The sequence below is a fragment of the Narcine bancroftii genome, chromosome 2 (genome assembly GCF_036971445.1).
Source record: "Narcine bancroftii isolate sNarBan1 chromosome 2, sNarBan1.hap1, whole genome shotgun sequence".
NCBI lineage: Eukaryota > Metazoa > Chordata > Chondrichthyes > Torpediniformes > Narcinidae > Narcine > Narcine bancroftii.
In genome coordinates this window covers 255,278,112-255,286,358 of record NC_091470.1, presented here as the reverse complement: position 1 = coordinate 255,286,358, position 8,247 = coordinate 255,278,112, and the positions used below count along the sequence as shown (strand labels likewise).

General features: G+C 38.2%; 1 protein-coding gene across 7 annotated transcripts in view; it reads left to right on the top strand.

The window, feature by feature from the left end:
• Positions 1-8,247, top strand: part of LOC138755249 (protein MTSS 1-like) — a 182,708-nt gene that overhangs the window by 34,785 nt on the left and 139,676 nt on the right. The gene's annotated exons all lie outside the window — the stretch shown is intronic.

Here is an 8,247-nt window from a genome sequence, read left to right as displayed (position 1 = left end):
AGATAAAGTATGTAAGATCACCAGAGGTTTTGTGGAGGAATATGTGGATGACGGATGAGTTTCCTAGCAGTTTTTGCCAGCTCCTGCACCACAGCATCAAGCTCCCGCATGACAGTACTGTGCTCCTGCACCCCAGAGGCAGTATTATTCTCAACATCAGAATGACAGCCTCCACCACATGGACGAGACATACGATTCATTTCATCCACCTTCTTCCATCTTTCATCTTCTTCCAGCTGCTGGAGTGATGTGACAGATGTCCAATGGTCATTGGTGTTATATTTATTTGCTCAATTGTAAATAGTTATTTGCTGTGGAATTCTCCCTTTTTATTGTTATTTACATTTCCTGTACACTACAATTCTCTGACATGTGCAATATGCACTTACTAAAAGTTGTTATCTGTTTGCTTAAATAGCTTACAGAATGGACAAAATTGCTTCACGGGATAGCCTGGTGACTGTGCTTGTATACTCTGATAAGCAACTCATTCAGACTCTTGGAGATTGGCTAGCTCAGTGTTCCACTCTGGCAAGAAGTGTTCCTTGTTAATTTCACAACTCTTGTGTGGAACACAACAGGCAACCACAATGTCTGATACAAAAGTGGTATAAGTATTAAATCGCTTGGCCAGGCACCTCCAGCGACCTTTGAGATGTCTGAAAGCATTTTCTACCACCATCCTTGCCGAACTCGAACTGCAGTTAAAGCTTCACTGCCGTTGAGTGCATGGGGGTCGGGCAGTGAATCCCTTCAACAACTGGGGGTACAGGAATCTCCACTCTTAACAGTTTTGGACCTCTGTGGGCAGAGCAATGTATAAGTTCCTTATACAACCTCTGAGATCACAAACAATCAGTTCACTCATGTTTTCTAATGGTGGTTTTACAATAAAAGGATTGAATCCGACCCTTGGACTTGTCATGTTTTATTTGAATTACTCACTCACCCATTCTTTCAGTTTAAATATACATATATTTCACTGAGATTGTATCCTATATGTGACAAATAAACACTATTGATCTACTACTGATATATTACTGTACAATGGGGAATATTAACTTGCATCACATGGTAAGAGGTTCCTGCCTTGATCTTTGGCCTATCTATAGATGGGTGAGTTGGCTAAAACTCGAGCATTATGTGTGCAATCAGGCTAACCCACACACCCATCTGTGAAGCTGGAACAACAAATTATGGACTGTGTTTCATTAGATAATATCTTTCAACGTTGAGAAATTTTATCACTATTTGAGACTTTAGATAGCCTGCATTAACTGCTAAAGCCTCACATGATCTAAACATCATGCTTGGATAGAATGGAGGTGTTCCAGATTCTGGAGAGACAGCATTTCATTTTTCAATTTTTGCTTGTATATTGTGCACAGTTTTATTCTAATAGTAGTGGTGGCAGAAGATACGAGTATCAAATAACAAACAAAATGAGTTGCCTAACCTTTTATCTGGGATCTGTGGGACCAGACCCCGCTATTGTTTGGAATCTTCTGGATTTTGGAATCATTTTAAAATGGTGGTCCCTTTAAGCAAATGTGATATTTCAAAATCACACAAAACAGGGGCATGGTGTTAAATGACTTTAGATAAATAGACCAAAAAAGACCATGGTATCACAAGCATTTTTTTTTAATTTTTAAAGTAAAACTTCAAAACTTTAAAATTGGCTCAGACCTGCCCTCTCTCAACCTTTGGTGGAAAAATTACTCTTGGCCCCATGCCTGGAGTTCACTTGTGGCAGTAGCAGGTTCAATATGGGAGTAATAGCTGCCTTCCTTTCCCATAATACCCCACACAGCTGGAACCGCTCTTCACCCATGCTACTGTGTTGGGAGTTAGTGGGGTGGGGGGGGGGGGTGGGGTGGGGGGGGGGGGGTGGGGTGGGGCAATGGATGACCAAAGATGATGATCTTAGATGTCATCTCTCAAAGATGTTCGGTAATGAAATGCATCTTTACCACCAGGGCACCCATGCATATTTTAGTATGCAAGGTAGAATTTCAAGATCAAGGTCTCAAATCTGGCACAAAGCATGAAGTCCATATAGCAGTGATCACTTCTCTCTGCATTGCTTCTGAGCGACAGACTACGTTCAGTAACCACTTTAAAGCAGTGTAATGAAACTAAATGCTATTCTAAAAAAAAAACTGATATGGAAAGTACACCATTATTGGTCTCTTCAGGCAAATTTCATGGAAATATTGTCCTGAATTCACTCCAATTGCTCTGAACAGGTCAGCTTTGTGCAACACACTCGAGTCCATGATCTACAAATACCTCTCCTTCAAAGTGCTAGTTGGCACGAGTGATGTGCTTTTGCTTTATTCTCTCTCCTTGTGCTTTCTCCAGAACCTTGTTCAACAGTTACTTAATTATTCTAATAATCACTGCTTCCCTACACAATGACAGCAGGTATGTTCTTGCACATGAATGGTGAAGGAAATGTACAAGAAACCAGATACTAAGGAATAGGTTACTGGGAAGTACGTTTTACTAGATGTTCAGGATTGAAACAACTTCGATCTGATTCCGTGCATACTCAAGAGGTTTGCAATATAAATGAACATTTTATTTGAATACGTACACCAGACAATCCTAGTCAATAGTGCTATTGGGTGAAACCTGCATAAATGTATGGATTTTTGAGGATAGATGATCAAAGATAATTAGAGTAGTCTTGAAGTAGCAAAGTGATAGAAGTTAAAAGGGAGGAAAAGAGTAACTCAATGTTTGTTTACAAATTCATTTACTGCCTGAAGTACCAATGTTGACAACGTAAATTTGTTTTGCAGTTCATGCAACATTTGAGGAAATTATTGCAATTACACCTCAAATACCTGTATCTTTGATTGTCGCTCCGAATTATTGCAGATATAACCCATAATTTTTTGAAACTTTCAGTACTTCAGCGAACTTTATTGAAGCAGTCCATTTTAGCTGTCTTGTTGAGTTGCTGTCAGTTCTTGTCTTGTTTGCTTTTGTATTGGTGATTTGTGTCATTTGCTGCCACTAGGGACCTGACAGGTGCCGAGAAAAGGACCATATCACCCAATTCTGGCCTCCCTCCAGTGGCTGCCGGTGCAGCTCAGAATAGACTTCAAGCTGGTGCTATTGACATACATGGGCCCCCCACCCCCCTCAAATATCTATGATCTGCTTACTCCCTACTCCACTCCCAAGCAGCTCGTGTTAACTACCCCAGGCTGTTCCACGCACTAAGCGCACAAAAGGCAGACCAGGCCTTCGTGGTTGCAGCCCCCAAACTGTGGATCAGCATTTCCTTGACCATTAAACCAGCCCCTTCCCTCAACTGCTTTAAATCCATGTTTAAAAAGTACCTTCTGTTGTTAGTGTTTAATGTCTGAAACCCTTTGTATGTTTCTAATCTCTGACAGCATTGCACTATTCACTGCAATTATGGTCTATTTATACACCTTAATCCGTTGTTCTGTAAATAGTTGTACTAGATTTGATCGGTTGCCTTGGTTTGTATAGCACTTTGGTCAATGCAAGTTGAAAAAAAAGTACTGTTTAAATCAAGAACTTAAACTTTAGTTCATGTGAAATATATGGCACTAAAAAATTAGCTTTGCCGCATTCCCTATATTCTAAATGTATAGTTTTCTTGTGACTGTAGATCTCAATGTAGCTTTTAAAGAGGGTTGGATTTGTGTATGCAGCTTTAATGCCTATGCAATACTGATAATCATTAATTTTTTTTTGAAACACATGAAACGTGACAGTCGAAACATCAGGTTCTAATGAGCAACAATATGGTAATGGCCATGTAATCTGGTTTTGGTTGAGGGAAAAATATTGGTTAGGGTTGGAGGAGAATTCTTGGCCCTCAACAAAAAGTAGGTTCTGTGGCATGATTATAGCCATTCAGATTTGGCAATTGAAATCACACAAGCATGGATATCATTAGCTTTAAAAGTGGCTAGGATGGATTGTATGTAACTAACTTCCACCAAATGTATCCTACTGTATCTGATAAGTAGAAATTCTACGTGGCCCGTAGGAAAAATATTTTCAGAGTTGTATGTGATGTTATAGATATAGAAAATCTGACAATAAATTTCAACTTTGAGAAATTACCTTTTTTGAAGTTGCTGTAATTTGGTTCCTCTCTTTAAATTGTGGATGCAAGTTAAATACTGTGCACAATTAAAAGAACACACTCACTCTTCACCCAAAAATGGTGTTGACCTTTATTCTAAAAACAGCCACCCCACACCTTCCCAGATAACACCTCTCACCAAAGCCCCCTGCCTTTTCCCATTGGCTCTCCAGCACGCAGGTGATGGTGATGCTCCTATTCTCCTCCTCATGCTGCTGTGGACCACCACACTGATCTCACTCCTTGTTCCGGCCTATGTGTTAACTCTCCCACACGTCACCCTAGGTACATCAGCAGTAGCAACCAAGCCCACGTAAGGCGACCATAACTTTTGTTTCCAAAGTAAAGTTTATCTGAAAATGATGTATCTCTCATCCTCTTTCAATCCACTGGTTGATACCCTGTTAATAAGTTCATCTTTTAAATGTACAAGGTTCTTTTATGTCTCCCTGAGCAGTTTCAACTGTGTATGATTCTCTTGATACTGCAGTGGAATGTTCTTGATTTTTGTTATTGACTCTTTGGAGTGGTATTTAAAGCTGTTACGTATCTGATAATAAGTGATCATGCAGTAGTTTGATGCCTCTCGATTGAGTATTTATTGAAGGTCTTGCACATATTGCTGTAATTAATATCCTTTTCTAGTTATGTAGTTTATTAAATATCTAGAATCAAAAATTGTGAAAAGCAAAAGCTTTCACAACTATTTTAAAGGTATTACTCCATGTTTCCTTTTAATATGCCACCTTGGGACCAAAGGGCTTTCCAAAACAAGGAATTAGAACTCATTTGGATTTGAGAAATAGCTTTGCACTGGAAATAAACTTGCATTTAGCAATAGGGCCAACCTTTGTAGATTTTCTTTATCCTGTGTCATCGAGTCATATTTTGAAATATGAATTTATAATCTTCAGTAATTATATTTTGCTTTGAGTTCCTTTTTTCTGAAGCTTTGATTCTAAATTCTTAAAATTTATGGTTTATTATATCTGTTGTTCCAGTCTACAGCATTGGTATCCAATAAAATGCCCTTTGCCATTTACACGACTTTCCAAATTTTTAACTTCAATTCTCAGTCAGTGTTTAGGTTTAAGGGACATAAAACTAATACACTTTATGTTTATGTTGCTTAGATTTCTTCATCCACTTTTTAAACCCAGACTTTTGTTGAGTGGATCCCAGGATGTAAACTGTTGACATTTTTACGCAGAAACTTTGGAATTATTCCAAAAAAAAATTAGCATACTTGCCTCCGGTGTGTCCTGATATGGTCATTTACACAGGTGCACTTTTGCACAGTCTTCCTGTGTTGCAGAGTTTGTCAGAGAGAGAACATTGTATTCATTAGGTCTGTTTTTTACTGAGTGATTGTGGTCAATTTATACTGCAGCCTCTCCATAAAAATGTGTAGGTGTACGAGTGGAAAAATTACAGGATGAAATTTGCATTAAAAAAAATTCCATCCTGACATTTTTATACTGCCACCAGAGCAGCAATTTTCATGAAATTTTCTGCTGTTGAGTGGCTGTGTAAAAGTACCTTTCTTCAAGGAAGTTGGCTCTAATCAGACCAGGTAACTTGAAGTAATGTAAGCCTTCAATGCAGGGATCAAAGATTCCATAGAATTGCTTTTGACAAACTGATCAAGTCACGTACCAAGGCTGGATCAAATGTCAAGAGTTTGAATATAGACATATCAGTTAAATAAAAATGTAAATTTAATACTTTCAAAACATTAACTGCCTCAAAGATGAGGATGTAAATTGAATCATCTATTTTTTCCCCTTCATCTCTTACTTACACCATGCATTCCTTTCCATTTGTCTTAAAATTAATTATTTCACTGAACTTGTATTGAGTCTAATCTGGTCCAGTTTCAATGGCAAACAAAACTGGAAGTCACTCCTACACTCTTAAATTCATGTTAAGATCTGATGATATGGTATCAACAATGCCTGAATTTTTGCTGAATTTTCAGGATGATGCATTTCCTCGAATATTTTTCTGGAGGTTCATTTATTTGCTGTATGTCTGTCATAAGATGCAGCCAATCCCAATATTCTGTGTACTTCCAATTGTCTGTTATTACAGTACTGTAATATTAATGATATGTGAGCTTCGTGGAAATCCTTTTTTATGTATTTGATCTTCCTGATCTGAAATGCTGTGCAATATTAAATTTGTACTTGGATTCTTTAGTATATAGACAAATAGCCTTATTTGTACTTATTTTTGCATTTAATTATTACCAAAATTGCTTTGCTTGTCATGATTTGAAGAAGATGCTGAAAAATATGAATGCTCTGGTGTATTTACTCCTGTGAATGGGTTGCTGATGTAATACAATCTTTTGCTCATGTGGAAAGATTTGTAGGGGTACATGCTTTACTGCAACTTTTCTCTTTGCCAACCATAGTCCTTGTATCATTTTGGTTAGAAACTACTTCACACGGCTTGCAAGGATACAAAAGTTTGAGAAAACTCTTTCTCTTGAACTTATTTAATTGCCCAGATCATGAGATGCAGATGAAAATGAGCCTGGGTAACATGTCTGCCGCTTTGCCAATTAGATTTTAGTTCCTCAACAGCTTTATTTGTGTTTGTGCCTGTTATCTGGATGTTACTAGTCCCTTTATACCATACAATTCTGTTCACACTAGCAGTTAAAGACATTCTATGCATCTTTATCAGTCTTTTCTGTTGGTCAATGTTGTAACTGCATGAAAGAGCAGTTCAGGCTCTGTTCATTGCTGACAAGAAGGTATCATGCTATTTAAGGAATTTCGAATGAAGTTTAATTTGGTTTCTTTTTACATTTGTCTGCCCCATGTGGTTGTCAGTAAGTGCTAAAAATGAACCTGATGTCAAGTGAAGGATGTGAAACCTTTATATAAAAAAAAAGCAAAAATTAGACTGAAGCAGGAAGCAAAATGAAAGAAAATAGAAATTAGAACCTTGCTGAATAAAAATTCAAATTGTCAAGACTGTAGTTTATCTTGCACCAAATTTAATTTGTAATATATATGGGTCACGTCTCCAGAATGGAGGACCATCGCCTTCCCAAGATCGTATTATATGGCGAGCTCTCCACTGGCCACCGTGACAGAGGTGCACCAAAGAAAAGGTACAAGGACTGCCTAAAGAAATCTCTTGGTGCCTGCCACATTGACCACCGCCAGTGGGCTGATAACGCCTCAAACCGTGCATCTTGGCGCCTCACAGTTTGGCGGGCAGCAGCCTCCTTTGAAGAAGACCGCAGAGCCCACCTCACTGACAAAAGGCAAAGGAGGAAAAACCCAACACCCAACCCCAACCAACCAATTTTCCCTTGCAACCGCTGCAATCGTGTCTGCCTGTCCCGCATCGGACTGGTCAGCCACAAACGAGCCTGCAGCTGACGTGGACTTTTTACCCCCTCCATAAATCTTCGTCCGCGAAGCCAAGCCAAAGTAAATTTTAAGAAATTAGATTCAATAATATGAAGGAGGACGTGATACAAGAAGCATTTGGGAACTCTTATCAATAGTGTCTAGAACAAGACAAACTGGAGAGTAATAAGATAATTTATCAAAGTTTGCAAACATATGAAAATGAGAGTAAGAGGAACAGCAGCATCTTCTTTTAGTACCTGTATATTGAATCCATAATTCAGAGAGGGAATATATGACCAATCTGATTTCTATTTTAAATCTGGGCATTTTAAGTTTAAGGAGCTTTATAAATGCACTAATGCCAACAACGAAAATAAAGTACTGTACATGTTTGAAAAGAAACTGAGAAAACCTTTTGGGTGGTGGAATAAAAGTTGTTTGAATGAGACACTGGAAATGTACCAGTAAGAAGTATTGAGATGCATAAGACCTCAATGTCTGAAGAGTTCTTAATTCATTGTAAGGAAGGAGATTTCTGAAGTTATGAAAAACAGACACAAAATAGGTTGAGATGTCCCAAGTAAGAAGTTCATGTTGGTGATTCCCTTTCAAAGGTGAAGACTTTTGGAAAAATTATGGCATTATGGAATTTTGTAATTTAACAATAGATCTTATATAAGATCGGACATGCTTTGACCAGTGGTTGTACCAATAAGATCTCCAATGTGTTAAAGTGTGTTT